This window comes from Phaethon aethereus (genome assembly GCF_964289735.1).
Source record: "Phaethon aethereus genome assembly, chromosome: 10".
NCBI classification, from domain to species: domain Eukaryota; kingdom Metazoa; phylum Chordata; class Aves; order Phaethontiformes; family Phaethontidae; genus Phaethon; species Phaethon aethereus.
In genome coordinates, this window is record NC_138586.1 from 12,387,384 (window position 1) to 12,413,062 (window position 25,679).

Sequence of the window (25,679 nt, forward strand, 5' to 3'; positions counted from 1 at the left end):
AATAATACTGCGTATGTGAAGATTATATTCTTTGAGTGTTTCTCAGCTCTCTCTTCTGGTTTTGTAATGAAAAGGGAAAAAAAAGTGTTTGCTTATGAAGTGTTTAGTGAGCTGGTTCTGATTCATCTGGTAATGGTGGTAGATTTTCTTTTCTCTCCTTTGAAGTGCCAGTGTTCTTTGCATTTGTCAAACAGCAATTAAGTTATCCTGCTCTGTGTTTTTAAAATGTTTTAGTGCCTATAAAGAAGAATGATGGTCTGCTTTTCCAGAATGTTGTATCTGCACAAAGATGCAACCATATTACCTTGGAGCCTAAGACAAATGGAAGGGTTGTGTTAAAGAACAGAGGGAAAGAATTTGTAGAGGGATCTGCTCTTGCCATCTTGGTTGATATATCATTCTGTTACAAAACATGACAGAGAATTCCTGTCCCTTCAAATATGAGTTTTATTTTCAATTTATAAATACAATTCTTTTTTTCTGAGTTAATGGCTTCTATCCGACAAATTTTGGATGGTCTTTTAAATAAATATAAACCACATTCTTTTAAATAATTTTGCTAAGGCACAAATATTTTGCTTACATTAAGCAGATGGATTGGAGTAAGAAATAATTTCAGTCTGAAGGCCAAGCTCAGTATCAGGTTTTCAAAAACCATGAAAAACTAGTCAATGGAAAAAAAGCAAATTGGTGAATATTGCAAGGAAACAGTAGCTTTTCTGGGTCTGAATATAAACCAATTAATGTGATATTATGCATGTAGAGTCCATTTTGATTAATGATCAAGTCCCATAACTGAAATAGTCTGGGGTGTTATGACTTATTAGTGCTTTTCCACCTACCTTTTTGATGTATCAAAATCATACATGCTAACCAGAGAAAAGGCTGTGAATTTCAAAACATGCAGTTTTGAAATTCTATGCAGTAGGGAGAGAAAAGAATATTATTTGCCTTTATAATTTTCCTAGAGTTTCTTTTTTTTTTCCCCTGCTGTTAATTTACAGCACCATCCAATAGTAGCAGCCTTTCTCATAAGAAAAAATATTAATTAAAATCAATGATCTCCTCAAATTGTCAGATTATTTGGAACAAGTATCTCAGAGTAAAAGAGAAGATGCTAATTAATACAATAAATTGTTTTAATATCTACACTTAAACAGATCATCACGTTGTTGCCATTGTGACTAAGATGTGAATTATTAGATGGGCCAGATGTTTCAAAGTAGCAAGAGAGATTCTGCCTAAACAGCGTGATTTAAATGACAAAGCAGTCCTAGCTTCTGTACTTCCAAGTCAATTAAGAAGATGCTACTCTTCCATCATGGCATGCTGAAGTCTGTTAGTCAAGTAAAAGAATGACTACAACTAGGAAAAATAAAAGTTAGTGAGTTTTGAGCTGAAGAGTTTTCTTTGAGGGGAGAAGGGGATGGGAGGTTGTTTGTATTAAACTAGAAGCATGGCTAGACTGTGGGGGAAAAGCCTTATTTTGGACAGTTGCTGAATATCCAGTTCATATACAATTGAAAAGCACACCACTTTTTTTTTTCCTTCCTCCCTTAAGAAAAAGAAGATAAAGAAGCAAATTGCTCCTACCACATATCCAACATCAAAATCTCTTAACAATGCAGTGCCAAGGTATTTTGGTCCAAATATTACTTGAAATGATTTATCCGTTTCAGACCTTGTAGATCAGGAAAAGGACATTTATATTAGTAACATAAAATTAAAAAACATTCTTAAATTTATGAGCAACTTCTGTTGATTTTAGTAGGATAACATTATTTCTTGAAGTAAGTTAGTGATAAATATACATTTTTTTCCTGAGTAAACCCTCGGCTCTGTCCAGATAACATCTATGCTTTTTGGGCAGCATTTCATTCAGGTTCTACTAATCCACATTTGTACAACCCGTTGGAAAAGCTTCATCATCCAGGCTTGATGAAAGATACACATAAATGAATATTCTCTAGAGACTGAGGACAACATGATGATGAATTTCTCCCAATCTCTTGATGAAGGGTTTTTTTTTTCTTTTTTCTTTTGTGGTATAAATTTACCCTGAAGTTTGAAAAGGTGTGGATGTTTCTTGTTCTTTATTTTTGAAGTTCTCTAAAGAAAGGGTAAAGATATTTATATGTTTATATAGTCCTTGCATAACTATAGGTAGTATAACTAGAATCCCCCAAACATATGGGGCTTAAAATGTGGGAAAGAACACCAAGCCCAGGTACAGATGTAGATTTTCTGTGTGCAAGGTAATTTTGCAATATTCCTCCGGGGTAGAGAAGGTGCTGCACATAGCTGTCCCATTGATACTGTATTTAGGTTCTGCTCTGAGACTTCTTCAATTCCTTTCCCTTTATGTTTTTGTGGTATGATAACATAAATTAAAAATGGAATCTGCTAACCCTATCCAAAATACCTTCTTTGCTTTGGCTGGCCAGGAGGAAAAAGAATGGAACATATCCCTATTTTATCTTCTGATGCATTGGTTTCTACATTTCTATAGTGATTACCAAGCTGGAGCTAGACAAATCGATAGCTTTCTGTTTGACACCTAAAGCAACCAGTAAGTGGTGAAATGATACAGCAACTGCATTACCAATCGTATCTGGAAGTGCTTCCCCTAAAGTAGGACTACACTGACCTATGGCCACTGTGTTCTGTACATTCCTTGGTGGTGGAGAAAAAGAAATGCACCTTCAAAAGCTGGGAATGCCAGTGTGAGAGGTGTGTATGGTCCACTCCTTATATAAAAGTAAAAAGTCATACTTGTATAATACCAGTTTGGTTAAGTTCCATATTGCTATATTCTGCCTTTCAAAGTAAGTAGCTGAATATGTGTTAAATGGGGGAAACTTGGGAATTGAATTGGATGCTCCATCACACTACAGCTGTGTGTCGGTGGTAATGTGAACTCCTCATTTATTGCAGTTTCATTTTGTGTTACCGATGGAATTGTGAACATGATTCAAAGGCAGCTATTATGGATAATTTTATCAATTGTTTATTTTAGCAGCTTCTCTTTCAAAATTTGCAGCACAACAGTAAACTTTCAGTCATGCTGACTTCATTGCATGAAAAATAACAATTACGTTATTAACTGACTAAGCAGAGGTATGTGCTTGGTGATTCATGCCACTAATCTAGGCTGTATCACACACATTTTGTATCACTGAAGTACTTAGACGGTGGTCATGCTGGTTCCACCAAAACACTCAGTGGTTTCAGATTTAGGTTTCTAATTATCCTGGGTAGCACACCTGGTTGATAAAATGGACAAAGGTTATGGCTGCATGACTAAGGAAAAGGCAGAATTGTTCTTGGCATTTCTGTTCAGGTAATTACGAAGGCCAAGCAGACGGAGTTTTGTGGTATTGCCACAGCTAGAATATCTGTTAGAAATGCTTTTGAACTGATGACTCCACCTGTAACTATTGCTTGCATAAAATGGAGTATTAGAAACTAAAGTAAATGCCTGGAAAGCCAAATCCTGAAAATAGTTTGCCTGGCTTTTGAAATTAATAGGAATTCAGGGTGCTTAGCATGTGTTTACTGCCTTAGCTTTCTGAATGATGTCATCATGACAGTGAGGCAACTCAGAGGGAACAAAAATCTTAGTTGACCAAATTCACTGTCACTTTATAATTTTTTTTTTAAGTTTGTATAAACTTCAATTAATAATTTAACTTTTGGTAGTATTTCATGCTGAATTTGCCCTGAGGTGAAAAAATTGTAAAGTGGAAGGTGAGAAAATCAGTCTCCATTTACTTTAAGTTGGTGTTTACATGTTACATCTCAGCCCAACACAAGGCGTTTTCTCTCCCGTGTACAAAACATAATACTTCGTTAACAAAGATTTCAATAAGAATAATTGTAGCATTTGCTAATAAAGATTTGTGGGTTCTAAAAATTTTTTATATCTTAAGATTCAAGTAAAAAACAACAGCAGTGAAATGAATACTTTGCTCTTCTAAACTGTGTTAATGTTCCTCAGCAACTAACTTAAGATGCCAAGGTAACCTGAAGCACCTATTTACAGCTTATTCGGTCTTTCCATTTTGGTCTGCATTTTGTGGATGTTAAATGCATAAGTCTTACATGCACAGACAACCTTCATGTCATAAAATTGCATTATATTGGACAGCCCTTTTTGATACCACCAATGTTCTTCCTGGTGGACTGTGGTATTATCAGAAAAATAACATCATCAGTTCTGTTTTGTGTGCTAAGTACCGAATCAAAATATCCAGGAGTTCCTGCTTCAGCAATATCAATGCTCACTTTATAAGACGTTTCCCTCCAAACACCTTATTTTTACTGACTATTGATTTACTGAACTTTCATCTGCTTGGTATAAACTCAACTTTCCTTCAGAAAGTTCCATAACAAACATTCAGCTAGATCCATGACTTAGAGCATAAGAATGTAAGGAAAAGTGTGTTTTCTGCTATTCATAATATGTTGGCACTTTTTTGTGTTACATAAGTCTAAAAGCCTCTCTTTTCAAGCTTGAAGCTCAGCAGGAGGCATGAGTATGAGTAATCTGTGCTTTGCCTTGTTTGAAGCAATTGGTTTTGAAATAACAAAGCTATACAACCTTGAAAATACCTGTTTGTGGGAGCCTGGCAATATGTTCATTTCCTTGACATCAGAGAGTGAAACAAGCACAGAAATATTGTTAACTTTTCTTAAGTACTGAAGTGATGGTAAAGAATTGAAGTCATCTTCTTTGTGGGATTATTAACCTTTTTAGGTTGTACAAACTCCTCTTACATACTATGTGCTCACAATAATGTGATCATTAGTAGAAAATTTAATATTCAATTAATTTATCATGATATGTCCTTAGACATGGATTTGATGCACAGGTTCTGTATCGCTTGTTCTGGAACATATTTTAAGACTGCTTATAGACATTGTTTTAAGTACGTTATTAAAGAGCAGATGAACTCCTGCTACAAAAATTGGCATAAATGTTTAGAAGTTAGACCAACCCATTTGATTTGTCTGTTCATAATTTTGCTAAAATGCAAAACCTGATTGTCTTGATTGGACAAGAAAGTTTCCCCACCTGTTTGTCAGGGTGTTTTCCCAATATACTATAAATTTATGCAGGAGAGAAACTGCTCCAGAGCTAGGGAGTGATGTGGTGATGTAACAAGTAGTACAGGCAGTGCATTTCTCAGCATGACTTTGGGGTGGCTTCACATGTGGGTGTGCTGAAACCGTGTTAATGTGGTTAGAATGAATGTATCTGTTAAGCACCTGGATTCATGCAATAATTATTTCATTGAAAACTGCTGTGAATTCAGTGAAGTAAGACCTTGTAAGGACAGGTAATATCTTTTTTGTTCAGTAAGAGGTGGAAGATGTCTCTGTAAGTATTACTGAATGTTGTTAGGAAAGAAGAAACTAAAAATATGTCACTGGGTGGTCTATAGCATCTTGTCACATATAATTGCCTTTTATTCATTTTGCTGAAAATATTTGAAAAATCAGATGAGACATCATATGAACTGCAGGATAAGCCCAAAAGATTGGCGTATTATTTTGGACATGCAAATATTTCCTCTTCATTGACTCTCATTCAGTCATGGAATAACTCTAGAAAATTTTGCTGGATGTTGACCAGCCATCATTATGTAAGGTATTTCCTTTTCATTACTAAATCTTTAAATGATAAAGTAATTATTAAGGAATACCTACAAATACTATCCTATACAAGTAGATTTTTTTTTTCCTGCTTACTTTCATTTAAAAGTTGCCACCTGGATCTCTCGGGTATGGTGAACTCAAATATTTTAAAGTTGTGATGAGGCACTTGCTGAGGATCTTTATATTGTTGTCAATATATCTTAATGCATAGAACAAGACATCTGTTTATATTAGTTAAAGTTGCATCTATCATACCACAGGACAAGAGGCAAAAACATTAATGCTGACAGATAAACAATTACATAATATTTGGCCAATATCAGGCCCATTGTGTATCTTCAACAAGATATAGAATCATGGATCTTTTCAGGTTTTGTTGCTGTTATTCCTAAAAATGTTCATTCAGCTAGAAATTTGTCTTCCTAAGACAAATTCTCTGCTATTATTAACAGTGCCATATTGATTGGCCACTGCCTGGATATTTTTCTTTCAAGTTCCTTCTACATCTTATATTTCTAGAAGTTAAAAACTATGGAGCTGGATCAGTGAGAACAATTGTGGAATACACAAAATGCAAACTTCAATGCCATAAGACAAATAGAAAATAATGAAGGATCACTGCAAATTATTGTTTCTGCAGTGAAACCAGAGGATAAACTCCTTTTATAAGACTCGGTTTCTAAATTTTTTTTCTCACTTCTATATCTCTGAATACAGAGAAATCTGGGTTCTTACTATAGAGACATAAAAATGTCTCCTTGGTTAAATGTAATGCCACAGGCAGTCTAGCATTCTTTTTCAAGCAATGTGTGAAGCAAAACCATTGAAGATGAGTAGAGGTAGTCTTGCAGACTACCCCAACATGTTACTTTTTTTTTTTCTGTAATATATTTTGAGGTTGACTTCTGCTTTGTAACAAGATTTTTTAATAACATGAACTAATTTTTTATGGAAACAGGAAGAAAAGCATAAAAAAACGCTGCTGAGAAAGACTGGAATTTGCAAAACAGTTTAGGAGATTAAGCTAATGTTACTATAGTAACAGTGTTAAGCAACTTCATATCATTACTGTTTGCTGTACCATGCTTCCACCATGAGCCACAGAAATTGAATTGGGACACAAGCACCCAAGTAACAGCATGTCTGCACAGTGAACGATTGCTATCTGGGCAAATCTGTCTGCAAAAGAAGATGAATGATTCCCAGTAAAATGGGAAACAGAAATTCACAGAATAACCTAGTCAGAATAAGTAAAAAGCAGAAAACCCTAAGGCAAAGCAAAAACATAAAAAATGAACAGTTTTAGGATGTTTAGGATGGAAACCATAAAAAGTATGGTTGTAATTTTGATGATTCATCACCTGACTTTAGTATCAGATAAGATTTATTAATGAATATTATACTAGGTGCGGATTAAAGCCAATAGAGAAGAAAATACCACATGATAATAAATCTCAATCGTGTTTTCAAGATAATCTGAAACCTCATAGAAAAATCAACAGTCCTCCAGGTGTAGCATGGAGTGTAATTAGATCAAAAGAGAAAACTTGTTTGAGTGCCAACCAAAAGATAAATACTGTAACTACTGTTGAACATATAACATTTCCTAGATGGTACTTACTTCAAAGACCTCTGAGGATTGTGGTGGTGCTTGTGCTGTCTCCTCTGTTCACAATAAATAGAATTATCTTTTTCTGCTAGTGATTATCTAATTAACATTTTGCAGTTGTTTGTGCAGTGGCTGTGTTGGAATGACGAAATGTCCATCTGTTATTTAGATAGAAATAAAATCACTGTACCCACATGCCACCATTTTTTTCCACTGTATGCAAATCACAAGGAAGTACTATAAAGAAAATAAATACAGCTTTATTTTTGGAAGCTATATTTAGATGCTATCTTATAGGTGGCAATATACTGTAATATTTATGAATTAAAAATCTTACTGCAAAAGTTTCAGTGGTTGTTAAAAAGCAGAAATGTTTTTTCCTTTTCATATGATCTACTTACATATTCCAGCTGAATAGAGTTAATTATGTGAAACAGGGTGGTCTTGTTGCATTACAACGCAATTCCAGAGTTTTATGAAATATAAAAAGCATTTTAAAAAAAAACACTATTAAATATATTTATTTCAGTGACATCCTAAAAGGGAAAAATGGCTTTTTCTCCCTTAGCCTCATGTTCCCTCTAAAAATACATATTCAAGACAAAAATTACACCAAAGTAGGACATACTGAGTTTCTAGTTTGATCTGCTAAATCTGAAGTCCATGAAAACTTTTTAAGTAGGTTCCTAACAGAAACTAGCATTGAAGTGATATTTATTGTGAGTAAAGGCAAGCCATTTCTGAACCTTCTGAAAGTTGAATCTTAGGTGTTGAAAAAAGATCAGTGTTACTCTGTTTAAACTCCAGGAAAAAATCACACTCTAACACTAATTTCTGCCCAGGTTGAGACTCTGCCTATGTGGGTTCTCACACAAAATTATATTTCATTGTAATCTTGTTAATACTAAATGAGTGTTGACAGGGTAGGACAGAGGCTCTGGGAATCCATATGAATATACAGCAAGCTTTGTATACTCTTCTAGTAGTATGAATTGCTAAAGAAGTGGAGTCAAGCTGGAATATTCAATATTTTTTGAGGGATTTCTTGCTTCTTGTTGCTTGCAAAAAGCTGAAAGACAGATTGGATAAAAACTTTCCTTAATATAAACAAAACTAGCTGAAACTTGAATATTTGAGGCTTTTGGTTCTGAATCTTTACATCACCTACACCATCTGCTCTTTAAGGCACAAAGTGGCTGGAACGAATGTGCATGCATTCCTATGGTATTTGTACTACCCGTGTTTCCTTCCCTAATTACTTCCGAAATTTTTTTATTCTCCTTTTCACATTGCTTTAAGTTGTTTAATGAAATAGTAATCATTCAGATTTCATTCTTAACACATCTTGGATAGAATTTAAGTACCTTTCTATAAATATCTCCATGAAAAAAACCACCAAAGTGTTTGTCTTGGTATTTTTCAATCACAGTTTAAAAAACCCAACAAAACAAATCAAAACAAAATATTTGGTCTCCTTATGCGTTTTTTTTTTTTGGAAGGCATAGCACATCTCAGGATAGAAAACATCATTTAAGAAATAGTGAAACCAAATCTCTGAATGTTTCTCCAGTTTTATATGATGTGTTGTACATACTTTGAAACAATTTTATCAAGTACTGAAATTCACGATTCACTAATATTCTTAGTATAACTCAAGTCTAGTTAACAGTTACCATATCATTCTGTCCTGTCACTCACTTCTGTTACAGACAGGGAAAAAAAAAATGTGTCATATTTGAACAGGTGAACTTGAAGAGCAAATGGCTTAAGAGTTTAGTGTATTAATTTCTTGTTATCAGATCAAATAATTGAATTTCAAGTATAAGTTGAGACTTCATTAAGAAAGTTTCCTGAAAGGCTATTTATATAGGCAATTTAAAATTAATACCTTTTTCCTCCATGTTTAGGTGTTCATTGACTGTGGACATAGACAGTATATGTAAAAATTAACTAATTTTTTTGATGCAAGATCCCAAATGTCAGTTATCTAACAACTGTTAGTTTGTCACAGTGAGCGAGTAGAACTGAACTGGCCAGGCCATCCTCTGGTGTGTTTAAAAAGAGTTTTTCTTTCTACTTGCAGAGGTATCTGAACTTAATGTATTCTTTTATGGAAAAATAAGTTTTCTATGTGAAAGGAAACAATCACAAAGGATGGGAAACTTTTGCAGAGACTTGAACGAACAGAAATTAACAACGCAAGTTAGACTTTTTGGGAAAAAAGGGTAAAATGGGTGACTTGTCAGCCCTGACTGAGATATTTGAAAGAGGAAAGGGATATGTTAGGGGGTAGGATTTCCCTCCCTGTTGAGCTAGGTGAAGAACAGAAGACCTCTGTTGATCTGATTCCTCCTTCTTCCTTATCCCCAATGATAGGGGTGACATCTGAACATCAAAGCTGCTGATTTTACATATGGTGGATGTTCTTTTTGTTTTTCTGGCTATCTGTATGCTTGCTTGCTTTCTCTTTCTCCTTTTCTCATAGATGTCGTTCTCTATTAGACAACAAATTTTGAGTACCTCCCTTTCTCATCTCTTCTTTTGATTAGCCATAACTATCTTCTGTTGTGAAACACTGTGGAAATATCTATCTCTGGAAATGTTTTTAAAAAATTATCTGCAAAGATGCAATTACACTGCCTTACAGCTGCCTTATAGATTTTACCTTGATAATTACATGAAAAATATTGAGCAAAGGAAGACCTGATAGGAACTGTTCTATGTATTTGAATTGACTTTGTCAGGAATTGTTTACACATATATTTGGAATTAAAACAAGTTGAGTATTTCACTTAAATGTAAGCCAATTGATCAGATGACAATCATAGTACCAAAAGACAGCATATGGATGCACACTGAGATGAAAATACCAAAACTCACCACATGCATGTTAAAATCAATAGAAAAGAACTGTTTTCTCTATGAGTGCAGGAATGCTGGAAGGTTTTTCTTATGCTATTACAGAGACTATTAATGACAGTAGAATCAGGACTAAGTATGTTCCTTGATATTTTAAGCAACAGCAATTCTAGGAATAGACACAAAAGATCCAGTTTTAACATTAAACTTTATCCATCTTATTTGACTTTCTTCACTTTTTTATTTTTCCCCTGGTACTTTTCCATTGACTCTGCCTTTATCCTCTGATCCTCTTCATGCTTTCACTCTGGCCCTGGCCTTTCTATTGATTTGATACACTTTTGTGTCTTTGGGTTCTGTTTTGCTTCTTGCTCAAAGGACTTTCATTTTGATCTAAAAGGGAGGGAAAAGAGTGAGGATAGGTTTCCTCTCAGTTTTAAAAACTTACCGATAGAAGATCTGAGAACTTCAAACAAGCCTCTTTTACCATTCTTTGCAGTTATTTTCTTCTGATCTCATAGTACTGATATCTCTTTCCCTCCTTTTCTTCCACTGTGTGTGTCTACCAAATGGATGACGAATCTGTCTTATTCCTTATCTGCAGTTACTCCATTTTCCTAAAAGTGCTTCATTTTTTGTTTTGAGAAATGCATCTTCTTGATGTTGTCTGTGGTTAAACTGCAAACAGCCAAGAGCAAGTACTTTGTGTATGACAGCCCTTTACTTTGGGTTACACAAATTTTCCCAAAGGACTGGAGGAACTAGGAAGAACAATGTCTGTACCCTTTCCACTGTGAAATCTCAGTTATTCTTCTTTCCATCCTGATGGCATGTTTGGTACTGCTGTTTCTGAAGCAACTCTTTTCATTCCACAAAGAACCTTGCAACCTGAGGGAGAGAGTCTCCCACAATACCTGGAAAATTAACAAAAAGACATGAGATAATGGCAGTGGAAAAAATGTTGCATTACCTTTCTCTTTCCCTTTTTTTTTCTCTCACTTTCCTCCCTTACTCCACAGTCATGTTTAGATTTAGTTCAAGAGAAAGGAGAACAACACTGTTTGAGAGTACAGGTGTGTATATAAATATACATATGTTTCTGTGTGCACAGAAAGATATTTTGAATAAACTTAGTGGGCAGAGCAACAATTAGTAAGCTTAAAAAATTTAAATGTAGCCAGATTATAGTTTCTTAATTTCAGGAATTTAGATGTCACAGGTGATAGGGATATTCAGTATTTTAAGTCTCATATTGACAACAGACCACCTGTGATTTAATAAATAAGCCAGTAACTTCTGGGGTTAATTCAATATATCTTTAAAACACAAATACTGTGGAGAAAAAAACACCATAATTTTTTTTTCCCCACCTGCTGCTTCTTTTTCCCTTTAGAAGTCATTACAGCTAACTTCAAACAAGGATTAACTTTTTCAGTAGGTTATTCTTACAATGTGTCATTTTGAGCTGAACTCTGACTTTGAACAAATGTAATCATCTAAAAGAAAAAGCAGAGATTAATCAACTAACAGTGCAAGAAACTTGATTACACAAGAGTGGTAAAGCATAAAAACTCTTGTATTTTGCAACCCATAAAATAGTAATTAGAATAATTAAGATTAGGGAGTAGTGTCTGTGAAGAGCTTTGTTTCCTACTCCACTTTTATTTTAGAATTGATTTGCTCTTGATTTGCTTTGCTTGAAGAGGCTCTTGAACTACGTGATTGAGTTTGAGATAATCTGAGTGCTGCTGTTCTTAGCTCCAATAAGTAGTGCCTTGGAAGATATCATCCAGGACTTGGTTGTTTTCTTTCATTTTCAATTGCACAGGGATTTTAGTGTTAATACTGTGAGGAGGTGAGAACTGCACCAGGTGAGGAAACAGATTTCCTGTGGATCATGGCCATGAGATAATTATATGCAATTATCTTCTTAAAAAACCCTGCTCTTCCCCCCTCCTCCGTTCCCCCCCTCCAAAAAACCAACCAACCACACCCCCTCACAAAACCCTCTTCACACCTACAGTGGTGTTCTCCCCACTTCATGGAAGAAACAGAAGGTAGATTTCCTATTGAACAGGAAGACACAATCTTATGCTTCTGGGGTGAAAAAATATTTCTTAAAAAAGCAATGCCTGAGAAGGAGAAAGCAGAGAGAAGATAAAGCCATGGGTTAAAAAGAGGAAACTGAATCAAGGCAGTTGATCAGAGACCAGTCTTTCCAAATGTTTTCTAGGCTGCAGTCTGAATTATGCAGTTCTCTCTGCCAGTGCTCTGGTGCCTGGGAGTGGGAGTGGAGTGCAAGCCCCATCTCAAGCAGCACCCATCAGCTCAGGAGCTCTGGGTCATTGATCAGCATAAATCCATGCAGAATGTAAAGGTAGAAAGGAGTGATCTGAATTCCTTCTTTACTCAGATGTTTTCCAAATGAATGTTTTTTCCTCAGGAAGATTTCTCCTCAGGAGATTTAAAGCTTATTATGGAGAGATTAATACAGATTTCAGCAAAGTTCGTGGTAACAGAAAATAAAATGCTGAACTCTGCTTAAGAAGGAAACAGATTTTTTCTAAGCATTATCCTCTAGTACCTTAGTATAAAGTGATATTTTCTTTCCTGTTAATTATATAATTATTTTTTGTTATTTAAAGGGAGAACACAAACTGTACAATATCCTACAAGTTTGGGAAGAGCAAAAACTGATGGAACAACAGAGAAAATGTTACAGGTGTAGAATAGAAGGGAAGGAAGTGGCAAATTTGGCATATAAAGGAAGAGGGGAAAAGGATGTTGTGCATTGTGTGATAGTTGTGCAGGAGTGATGACACAGAAGCTCGTAAGAGCTTAAAATACGTTCACAATTTTTAAAAAGGATTTTACTCCAAAGTCCATTTTTTCTTCTCACAAGGATGATCCATGATACCACTCTAAAATGATCTCTAAATAAATCTTAACATTGAATCTCTTAGGAGAGTTACAAAAGGAGAAATTTCCTTCATAGATATGTTTTCTGTCCATTTCTTTTTCAAAATCACTTCTGCCTTCAACAATGATTTTTGTGTAATGTTTTATGTCTACAAATTATGTTTACTCCTCGAGTAAAAAAACCCAAAAAACAAACAAGGTCCCTATCCTTCCATATTCATTACTAAGTAAATCCTAAAATATTGGAGGGGCTCTCCATGCTACTCCATTGACATTAGTTGAGACCCTCCAGGCCAATTTTTATCACTTATCTGCTCTTCATGTCAAGCAGGGTCAAATGGATTAATTTTACAGTTAATGATATGTCATTTAATCTTTGGCTTTATAGATAAAAATATTGTACTGTTTCAGTATTAAGATATTTATTTGTAGAAACATTGATGTGTTTATATCTTTCCAATGAATTTGTTATCAAAACCCAAGCAAGCCATTACACTTAAAGGTTGATTGAGAGCTATTATTTTGTTAAATACCAGCAGGTTTTCACAGACAGAGAATTAACTGTTAGGGGAGCAGAGCTCTTCTGTATGTTTAAGTAACAGATAGATATGTTGTGTGATTTGTTACATAACAAAACGAAAGACACCAAATGGTTAAATTTCCTGGAAAACAAACACAGAGATAACTGGAACTTGATGTATTGTTGGTGTAAGTAGAGGAGCTACTATCTAAAGACATAAAACTTGTATTTTTCACACTCCAAAATAGCTTTTTTTAAAACTTGTGTTGTAGCTTTATAACTCGCTGACAAAACATGATATCCAGCAGATGTGCCTAACTAGGAACAGAAGAAAGCTGATAGAACTAGCTTCTCCCCCTGCCCTCCCTTTTTAATCTTCTTTTTTAAAATAATGAAATAGTTTGCATTGAATAAATTACTCCAAAATAAAGATATATATAACATGTATTTTTTTTTTAATCCAGTAGAAGTCTAATATTTTTTTCTTCATTTACATTTACTTGTAATTGGATGTAACAGATTTGTTATATATAATGTATGTATCGCTCTACTTCTACTAAGTGAGGCTAGGAGGTGGCAGTTTCTTATTGTGTGATGAACCCTTTGTGGAATTAAAAACTAAAAGAGGGTAGATTTAGACTAGGTATAAGGAAGAAGTTTTTCACAGTAAGGATGGTAAAACACTGGCACAGGTTGCCCAGAGAGGTAGTCGTCAGGGCATCCCTGGAAACATTCAAGGTCAGGTTGAATGGGGCTCTGAGCAATCTGATGTAGTTGAAGATGTTCCTGCTCATTGCAGGAGGGTTGGACTAGATGACCTTTAATGGTTCCTTCCAAGCAAAACTATTCTATGATTCTATGAATTACTTTCTACGAAATGCTGTGGATGAAAAAAATTTTCAGAAGCTCAGTGAAAGAATGAAAAAATGTATGGAAAAGAAATTCCTTAATACTTACTAAATCCATGGAAACAACTTTAGGTCAGGCAGTTCCTTAGCTGCAGAGATTTGAGAATACTCAGAGAAAGTATCATGTATCCCTGTATTAGTCTTACATTCCTGTTTCTTCTCTGCTTTGGTACTTTCACAGGCAGTGGATCAGACTGAATCAGACGAATCTTTCAACTGTTCTGGTTTGCCCAGTCCTACGTTTAAAATATTTTGGTTTAGTCCTACTGGAACTTCTGAAGTGAAACTTCACAGAAATTTTATGCTATAGTTTTCAAAACACACTATACTGTTAAAATTCCCTGAGAGATAGCTCTGGTGTCTGGTCTTAAGACTACTATGTTGTCATACACATAGAAAACCTCTAAAAGTATTAAAGTAAGGCTTACATCCCTTAGATTATGTCCTTGCATACTAGGAAATACAAACCATGAATTATTATGTCTTTTTACTTGCCTTTCCATAGCATGCTGACCATTACTATAGGCCAAAGTTTATTTAAAAAAAAAAAAGGTACAAAAGGTTGTGTTGTTGATACTTCTTGTAACTCATGTCTACTTATGATCTAGAAACTAGTGTTTGAATTCCTGCATTTATTTCTTAATTTTAAAAAAAATCTGACTAATTTGAGAATATATAGAGTATAAAACTGTGCCATAATCATATTTTTACTTCTGAAAGTAAACCACAGTTGAAATTAAAAGAATATAGGCTTGTTATCTATAGAAGGGTAAATAGTTAATTCAATATTGAAGAACTTAAATCTTCACATTATTTTCCTGTAAAATGATGGACATCCAGTCAGTCCCATTGTATTCAAAACAGCTATTCTGTGAAAGTATTGTTTCTGCAAAAACCCTGTTTCACATTACTCCTTGCCTCTTTTATCTTTCTCAACAATGTGTACTAAATATCTTTTTCTTAACCAGAAATATACTTGTGTAACAATGTTAGTCTATTTATACTAACAGTGCTAGGCAGTGCTAGTCTAATTTGGGAATACATCCACAGAAATTCTCATGAGTTTATCCCCACTTGGAAAATTGATCTTATTAGTTTCTCTAGATTTTTATGGTACAATGGTATTCCTATGCCTTATTTGACCCACTGATTTTGCTCATTCATCAGTTTTGCTTTTTAGGCAACACAGAAATCTATGCATGCTTATTTTTTTTCCTTCCCTTGTGCCTCTTTCTGCTCAACCCTCCTCATCCTGATACTCTGTTTCAAGAATTTACCTCAGTAATAACCTTGGCCATTTCTTGCACTGGTTCTGCTGTAGTTTCTGCCTTTTCTTTTACTGAATACAGGAATATTGCTTTTGTTTCAGCATTTTCAACAGATACCTTTATTAACCCTGAGAGTTTCTCAGCATTACTTCTAATTCCTGCTATAGCCACAAAAATCCATTACTTTACCTATTTTTTGAGGGGAAATGATTTTCAGATAGTCTCCCCTTCTTCACCCAAATATGATTTCCAACAAATACAGACACTTTACACCACATCTTCCTTTATGATTTCTGCTGATTATGGGTACCCAAATAGATGCATTTAATAACATCTGCCTTGGCTGTGCATTCTTTGTAGTAGAGAAAAGTTTAGCTTACCATGCCCAGAATTTTGCTCCCCCTCTCCTAACATTATTATCAATGTGTGATGAAAACCAATGGTCTGCCAAATGCATTCAGTCTAGCTACCTTATGAAAAAAATCATTGCAGGGAATAAGCAGATTTGTTTGTGATTCTCCTTGTACCTCTTTCCTTGGATATTAATATTTTTTCTTATTTCTGTATTCATTAGGCAGTATATATTCTCATTTTGAAACAGTGTATTATTGCTTCAGAGGTTATTTTTATACTGGAGATGAATAGTCTTATTCTGATGTCACCTGAATAGAGTCAGTGTAAACCAACATGGAATTAGACTTCAATAGAAAGATCCCTTAATCTTGCGGACTTAACTGCCTATTCTTTAGCCAATTGGTGTGCACCCCTAAATGGGCTTAGGAATAAATTACTAGCTGTCCTAGATGTGAACTTCTCATGCAATTGGTTTTGCATGGTATCAGCTGCACCACTTTATTACAGAAACTTGTTCTCTTCTATTTACATAAACAGTGCATTGGAATTTAGCAGAAAATTTAGGAGAAAATTCATGTGTTTGAGCTGAAAATTGGTTCTTTTTACCTTATGATTTTTAAATTGAAATCTTTGCGCAAAGTTGGAGAGTAAGTTTTCCCACCTGTTTTCTGCCTTTTCTCCTGAACACAGAAGAGTGACTGGCATGAATCCATTGTCCTTTTCTTGCTGCAGTGACTCAGCCAGTGAATCTCTGTGTGTCAGTAGGAACGTATTAACCCATGCTATTAACACAGACTGCCGGAACTGTGCTCCCAGTCAGACCTGCAGTCAAGGAAACGAAAGCTGACATTTTTTTTGATGTAGGAAATGATTAGGGTTTTGTTGATGGAAGCTTTGCTTTCTGAAATCTGTTTGGTTGCTTAGTCCAGGAATTAGTTAGAAAGGAAATGGTGGGCTCTCAAGAGAGTTAAAGTCACTGTCACTCATGCTAGCCCTTAGAGAACAGGATTTTTCAACCTTATCAGTACTGTTTCTTCCCGCACAAGCTGTCAAATTGATGATTCAAACAGTGAAAAATCTACAAAGTCTCTACAGAAATTCTAATTGTTTATTATTAACAAATACCTTAAAATTAGCTTACTTAAGGTGATATCCTAGTTTCAGCTGGGATAGTGTTAATTTTCTTCCTAGTAGCTGGTATAGTGCTATGTTTTGGATTTGGGATGAAAAAATGTTGATAACATACTGATGCTTTCAGTTGTTGCTAAGCAGTCAAGGACAGTCCAGCTTCTCATGTTGGCCGGCCAGCGAGAAGGTGGGGGGTGCACAGGAAGCTGGGAGGGGACAGAGCCAAGACAGCTGACTTAAACTGGCCAAAGAGATATTCTATATCATACGACATCATGCTCAGTATATAAACTGGGGGATTAGCTGGGGGAGGGCCACTGCTCAGGAGGTGGTTGGGAATCTGTCAGCAGCTGGTGAGCAATTACATTGTGCATCACTTGTTTTGTACATCCTTTTATCACTTTTTTTTTCTTTCCTTTTCTGTTCTATTAAACTGTTTATCTCAACCCATGGATTTTACTTTTTTCCTGTGCTCTCCCTCATCCTGCCAGGGAGGGGGCGTGAATGAACGGTTGTGTGGTGTTTAGCTGCCTCCTGGGTTAAACCACAACAGGTGGTAAAAATGACAAGTGCTAGCTTTTTACTGATTTCAGAAAGAAAGAAAAAAACACCTTTAACAATGCTAAGCCTGTTAGTGGTTTAAAAAACAATTTCATGTAGTGCAATGTCAACTCCAAATCACTATCCTCCTCTGATGATTGACCACTCTTCAAACCCATGGCTGGCTTAACTTGGTCAGCAGGATGTTTCCTTGTTGTATCTGGGGCCATAAGACTTTGTAGCAGAAATGATTAGCATGCCTTTGTAAATCAAACAATGTGTTACCTATCTCCCTGAATACAGGGGGCTTAGGTTTTTAAGTACCATTACAGAAAAAAATAATCTCTGGCAACAAATGTGGGGACTGCATATGCGGTGTACATGTCACTTCACCCTCCAACATGCACCAATAGCACCATTTTGGCAAACCATTTTTATTGTAATGAGATTTTAAAGTTACATCCAAATCTGTAGCACTTTTCACTTTCAGAAATATTTGATGATTAATTTGCCTTTATCTCTCTCCCTCTCTTTCTATTCATCTTTGACAGTGCAAAGTAAAGAGTGGCCAAGGTAGATGGCCTGCCAGACATCACAAAGAACAATGTTAGCTGCAGAAATATTGTTTGTTTTAACCCTACATTGTGGTACATGTTTTTTTGCTTTCATCTTTTACATTATGTGCCCCCATCATCCCCTCTGCAAATTCCAAGTTTTTATCAAGTTTCTTACTTGATACAAACAGCTTAAGATTGTGGGTTTAAGGATTCTCTGTTTAAGTGAATGACTGAGATGACTCTGAACATTTGTCAACGGTTTTGATCTGTTTCCAGCTGAGCTGTCTTTGGCTTGGAGGTGTGGTTGTCTTGCTGACTGGGTCGTGCCTATTTTTTCCCTCTGTCCTGACAAACTGTCAGTTTTGTGTTGATATCTCTGTTTAGTCCCTTTCTGGTTTCTTTTTTTAGAACTTAATTCAGCTTCTCTTTTCACTGTTCCATCTCACTTTAAGACAGCTAGGTTTTTTACTGCAAGGCATAAAAATTTGATACGATAGAATATATGCAATGGTATTTTTTATGTATTTTACCCAGCTTAGGTTATGCTAATAATAATATTTAGCATGTTTATAGAACTTGAAATAATTGTACAGAAATTAATTAATTATTCGGCACGGGGAGGTAAATGGAGGAACAATTATCATTTGTTTTTTAAATAGAAGGAAAGCTGAAGCAACTCAGTCAATCTCTGTAATGAGATGGGGTAAAAGTAGGCAGAGAACTTGCAACTTTTTTTTTATAAATAAGCTTATAATGCCTTTCAAGACACAATGTATTTTAGCAACTTAATGTATCAAGATAGTCTTGATAAATGTATTTATTTGTCATTTTACCTGAGCATCTATGAAGAACGAATGATTTCTATATTAAATCTGTGAGCACCTAATACAAAAATTACTGGATAGACCAGATTCACTTTGAGATGAAGGAAGTTTAGGCTATGCCAGTACAGGCTGATTGCATAAATAATAACTTATGTAAATTATTGATTGGTTTTATTTTCTCCTTTTGCTGTATCAAAAAACTTCAGACTTATGCTTCAGTATGGCACAGTCACTAGTTTAAAATTTTTAAAATATATACTTCAGAAAAATACAAATACATTTCTGTCTAGGATATTGCTGAAAGAAGTCATGAAGTGAAGGAAAGGTTATATGAAACGTTCTAAAATAAAACAAGATCTGAGTCCGTTTCCTGTGGCTACTACTTGAGGACAGTAGAAATGTTTGATGAACATTGAACAAAATTGGTAAATTTAATATAAACATTTAAGAAAAAAGTGTAAAGTTTTATGCAATCTTTTGATTGAAAGCATAAAGCAGGACCTTATGGTCCTCATACTCAGACCAGTTTTGCATTCTCAAAGGTTATGGAAAATTATTCTACGCTGCTGTTTTGCTGCAAAATTATGTTTTGGACACCTTCTTAACCATAGTGGCTTGTGAAATTAGTACAATTTTTTTTTTAATCCGTTTTGGATTCTTTACAGTTATTCAGTTATATGTAATGCTGCGGTTTATATAAGTGAACATTTTAAGCGTTTACCCTATCATACAAGTCATGATTGAAAATATGTGTAAAACAGCACCCAGGATAGACTCCTCTAGAACTCTGCTTAAAATGCATTTCTGGTTGGCAGCAAACTGTTGATTACTGCACTTACTGGCAGTTTATGCCCATCTTGTGTGGTCTTCATCAAAACTAAATTTCCTAGTTTACTCATGAGAATGTCCAGAGGGACAGCATCAAGTGCATTACTAAAGTCAAGACAGATTGTCTCTACTGCCTCCCCCTTATCTGCTAGGCCCATTTTCCTGTCTCAGAAGGAAATTGGATCATTTTGATGTGATTTTGATGTGATTTTTCTTGACAGATCCATGTTGCCTGCTTTTTATCACCTTTATTATCCTGTAGGTGCTTTTAAATTGACTCCTAAGTGATTTGTTCTAGTACCTTTCTGATCATTGAAGTTAGACTGGTTGACATATAATTTTCCAGGCCCTTTTCCTCATTTTGGAAATACTAACGAAGTTTGCCCTTCACCAGTCCTTTAGAAACTTCTCTTTATCTTTAACAAATTCTCAAAAATAAGCATTAATGATTCACAGATTGCATTGTCTAGTTTTCTGTGTACCCTAGGGTGAATTGTATCAGGTCATTTAACCATTTAATAATTTAATAATATACTTTATAAATAAATAAATATTTTATTTTATATTTATAAAATGAAGTCAATTTATAAATGTATATTTTATACAATTTTATAATATAATATTTTATATTTTGTTAACTATTTTATATTTAATAAATTCTTTTAATAATTTAATTTATCCAAATATTTTTTCACTGCTTCTTTTTTTTTCTTCAGCACTGTGGCCTAATCATCATCTATTCTGCTCCAATGTGCTATTTTTTTTTAAGTCAACAACTGATACATTCCTTTAAAGGTTTACACACATGTATTATAAACATCTCATTTTACATGTATATCCCATTTCATGCATGTAATTAATGTACATCCCATTTAAACCCTCAAGCTGAACTTTAGAAGGTTCTCAAACTCTTTTCAAATCTTACAGTTACACTCAGGAACAAAGAAGTTACATTACGGGGGAAATTTCAGTTACTGAAATCCATCTGTGATCTACTGGTAGCTGACAATACATTTTATACAGGAGTGCAAATGGAGAGATGATATACACTCCATCCTCAAAACTTTTTCATGAATACCTAAGAAGTAAGTTTAATTCTGAGCATGATATTTTTAGTTAAAACCCAATACATTCTTACTGTTAAATGTCTGAATTTTTCTCTGTCAATTGTAAAGATGGATTCTCTTCGAACCTTACTAAAACATTGACTATTTGGATTTAAGCTTTAACAATATCTCTGTATTGTGTAATTTTTTTTTTAATCCAAGCAGTATTTACAGTGATTTTGAAATTTAAGAATTTACAGATTTTACTTTTGAAGAGCAAATAGCAGCAAGTACTTTGTAATGTGTCATTTTGTGGGATTTTTTCTCTTCCTTTTCTATATGCAGAAGGGATTTTTATCTCTGTGTGGGTCTTTAGTTCAGATACATTCTGTATTGCTCAATTTAGACAAACCATTTGTTACTATAGATTTTCAAAATTGCTCAATTTTCCAGACTCATACAAGAATCTCCCCCATCAACCCAAGCCAATTTTTCAGCACTTCTCATCCAGTATGCAATGCGTCATTTCATTTAATGGTAGCAAGGAGAGTGTGCTGTGTTCCGAGAGATGCTTTATGGAACAATCAAAATCCTCAAGGACAATTTGCATATAGCCAATACTGACTCAGCAGAGTTCAAGGCATCTTTTAAAAGTATATGTAATCACTGTCTATTTTGAGCACATTTGCTTGCACAAGCAACATAATTTGGAGAGAACATCTTCAATTTTGTGGTATTATCTAAATCTATATCTATGCAGAATTCATGCATGACTTTAAGACCTGTTACTTTGAGAACTAATTTAAAAGCAATGTCTGTATGCATATCTATAGGTGAAAGGTTCTTCTTCTGAATTAACTCTGGAGTACATCTGCAGTGCAATTGTTTGAAAAATAAGAGTTTATTACAATTCAAGCCCATGAGAAGAGAAACCAGTGCAACTCTCTCTCCCCTCACTGCATTTTGTCTTTCAGTGGTAGAAAACCCAATGGCACAATGTTGCCTAAACTGTGGACAGATTAACCGTAGCATTGTTAGGTTTAGAGGTAACATTTTAGAAGGGAAATTCTCTCAGGTCTTTTGAAAGCTTCTTTTGTGATTAGCAGCTATTTAGATGCAAGCTTACTGTGAATACACATCTTGCAATTTTTACTGTATCCTTTGTATGCTGTAGACTGACTCAGCAAAGACCATTGGTTAGCCTGAACCCTCTGTGCTGTGAATCAAAGCTGTTCATCTGGTGTATATATTCAACTTTTAGATTCCTAGCTGGCTATGTCAGAATGGGATCTTCCTGAGACAGCTGTGTTATTCTGCTTTGCAGCATGTTCTGGAGCTTTGCAGCTTTGTTTTCATTAGCACTAAACTAGAAAAAAACCTTCTGAACATTTTGCTGTGAAAATGGTGGTTGGCTGAAGAAAACTGTGGGTACTGACTGGCTGTGTATATGAGAGATGCAGATTTAAGTCTTGACTCAGAAAGATCAGGAATGGCATACTCTGGCTGAGATACATCAGGGTATTTCATCTGTATCATTCTAAATCATTCTAAATAAGGAACCTGAACCTGGCTTTCACCCAATTTAGGCTATGTTTTATCTTTTATAGTGTCTGTCTTCCATTCTTGCCCAGCAATCCATATGTGCTATTGAAATAGAAATGTTTTAGCTCCAGTGAAATTTTAATGTGGCAGAAATGGTTCTGTCAGTATTTCCTCTTAATTTGTCAGGAGTTCTGCATCCTGTGGGGGATTCTAACTACAGAAGCACTGAAAAACTGACAAGATACTGCAATCTTTGTTTAGGCTATTATTGCAGTCTGGTTTACAACTTCACTGAAAAGCCTTGCTTGTATACTTGAGTCATGAGTTAGAGACCTCTAAAATATTGAGAAACACAAATGTTTAGGGATGTGTTTGCAAAAAAAGTGAGAATATGAATATCTCAATTCCTGTTGAAATATTAGTATGGTAGGCTAAAAGACTTTTCACTTAAATACTGATATTTTAAAAAATATTATTTCATATTCTACTTAAAATGTAAGCAATACTTAAAAGTTTGTAAGTGGTGCAGTTGTCTTAAGTGACGTAGCGCTAAGGGCATTTTTTACTTCATATGCAGTGGTTTCCTTCCCTCTTCTAAATGGGAAAGAGGCTGTCCATGGAACGAAACTCTGGTGTACTTTTTGCTATCTGCATACTTCTAAAGATCAATTCACTTATGTTCTGTGTAGTGGGAGTGCAGATCCCACCTACCGCATGGCAAATTTAAGGTCTTCCACCTTGCACCCAAAAAACATTGTATTACAGTCATTAAGAAAAATACTGTCCTGACCACTTAACACTTTCATTGGGAATGTAGTAAGATTACTACGAGATTAAACATGTGAATCCAGGAAACTCTTAGTGTGTATGACATTTTCATTTAATTCTGTAACTCAGAAAGTGACATATCTGATTCTGTAAGAAGTCTCTGCTCCAATATACTTCTGAAAATTGTACCTTTGTCTCTCAATATGTAATTATTTAGTTGCAATTTGTTGAATACCTCCTTATTCTTACTGGAGGTAGACCCCTCCACATTAACCCACTTACCCTCTGAAAAATAAGCAGAAAGTTGTGTCTGAATAACCAGTTATCTCTCTTGTAGTCCATTAGAGAATTCAATTTTCCTCACTATTGCCATGTTGTTTGTTTCCAGTTGTACTAGTAGTCAAAATTACAAGTTTACCTTGTCTCCTATGTGCAAATATAAACTGTATATCAAATCCATTTGAATCAGTCATGGGTAATGAGTAGTAGGGGAATGGAATGGTAAGAGTATTCAGAAGCCAGAAAATGCAAAGGGATTTGGTAATCAGGATATAAAGAATACAAGTCTAAGAGTGAGGACAGAAATAGAATTACTTAAAACTTATATGTTTGGATCTCCTCTATTTTTATTACTTCTTTTTTTAAACAATGACATTGAAAATGTCAATTTGTGTTATTATTGGTTCATGTGCAACACTGAGACATTTGTCTAACATTGCATACTCAGTGTCCTGGTTTCAGCTGGGCTAGAGTTAATCTTCTTCATAGACACTAGTGTGAGGTTATGTTTTGGATTTGGGATGAAAAGAATGTTGATAACATACTGATGTTTTGAGTTATTGCTAAGGAGTCAAGGACAGTCCAGTTTCTCGCGCTGGCCTGCCAGCAAGAAGGCTGGGGGTGCACAGGAAGCTGGGAGGGGACACAGCTGGGACAGCTGACCCAGGCTGGTCAAAGAGATATTACATACCATATGACGTCATGCTTGGTATATAAAGCTGGGATGAAGAAGAAGGAAGGGGTGGAGGGATGTTCAGAGTGATGGTGTCTGTCTTCCCAAGAAACCGTTATGCGTGATGGAGCCCTCCTTTCCTGGAGATGGCTGAACAACTACCTTCTGATGGGGAGTAGTGAATGAATTCCTTGTTTTGCTCTGCTTGCATGTGTGGCTTTTGCTTTACTTATTAAACCATCCTTATCTCAAACCATGAGTTTTCTCACTTACACTCTTTCGATTCTCTGCCCCATCCCACTGTGGGGGAGTGAATGAGCGGCTGCATGGGGCTTAGCTGCTGGCTGGAGTTAAATCATGATACTCAGAAAATCCAGTTAGATTAAATTCTTGTTGGCTTGGTCTCCATGCCAGTTCTGCTTTCACATTTACCTGTTACAAATAATCTGGAGCTGAAATAAATATTAATACAGTGAGACCAATGACATTTACCAGGTGTTTGTACATAGACCAAAGCTGTCGATCATGTTTAGGAATGATTTCCTTGAAAAATGTAGTGGGTGGCTGCTATAAACATACAGGTTTAGGAGCATGCAAGGAGAGAAAACAGAATACTACTGTTATTAGTAATTCTAGATGTCAGGATTGACCCTTTCTCAAGTATTTTTTAAATGATATTTTCTTTTCTAAAACTGGACACCAGCCTTTACTGCAATATGAGAATTTGTGATAATATTAGATCAAATAATATTATTTCTTTGTCTTTTCCTTATTGTTGTCTTTCTCTGCCACAGTTTTTTCCTTCTCCTGGCATTCAACTGTATCTCAAAAGAAATGGAGAACAGACTCTTATTTTAGTCTAGCTTGTCTCAAGTGTTAACTCAAATTTTAAATTATTTTGTTCAAAATACCAATCTCTCCTTTTTTTTTTCCCCCATGGAAGAGAAGGGATAAACTGTAATTTATGAAAACTTTGTTTTATACCAAAACAAAGGGAATGTTCATGTTTCTCAACTAATCAGAAGTTTGTCTTGGATTTATAACATGAGTGACTATTGAGAGTTGGACTCATTCTGCCACACTGATTATGTAGAGGATTGTTGGATAAGGTGTCAGGAGACAGAGCTGCCGTGCCTTTTTGTAAAGTTTAAAACATTGTATAATAAGCTAGCTATTATACAGACCATAATTCCAAGTTGAGATACTGTACCTTCATGATACCTTTTACAATTATAAATCTTTTGTATTGAAATACCTTTATTTATATCACTCACAGAGCAAACTTTCAAGGACATGCAGCTCTGGAAAACTCCCATTCCTTCCTGAAAATTATAAAATTATTTTCATCTAGGTGGAAAGCAAAGGGGAACAGCTTCTGAGGATCCATGGCTTTTCTAGC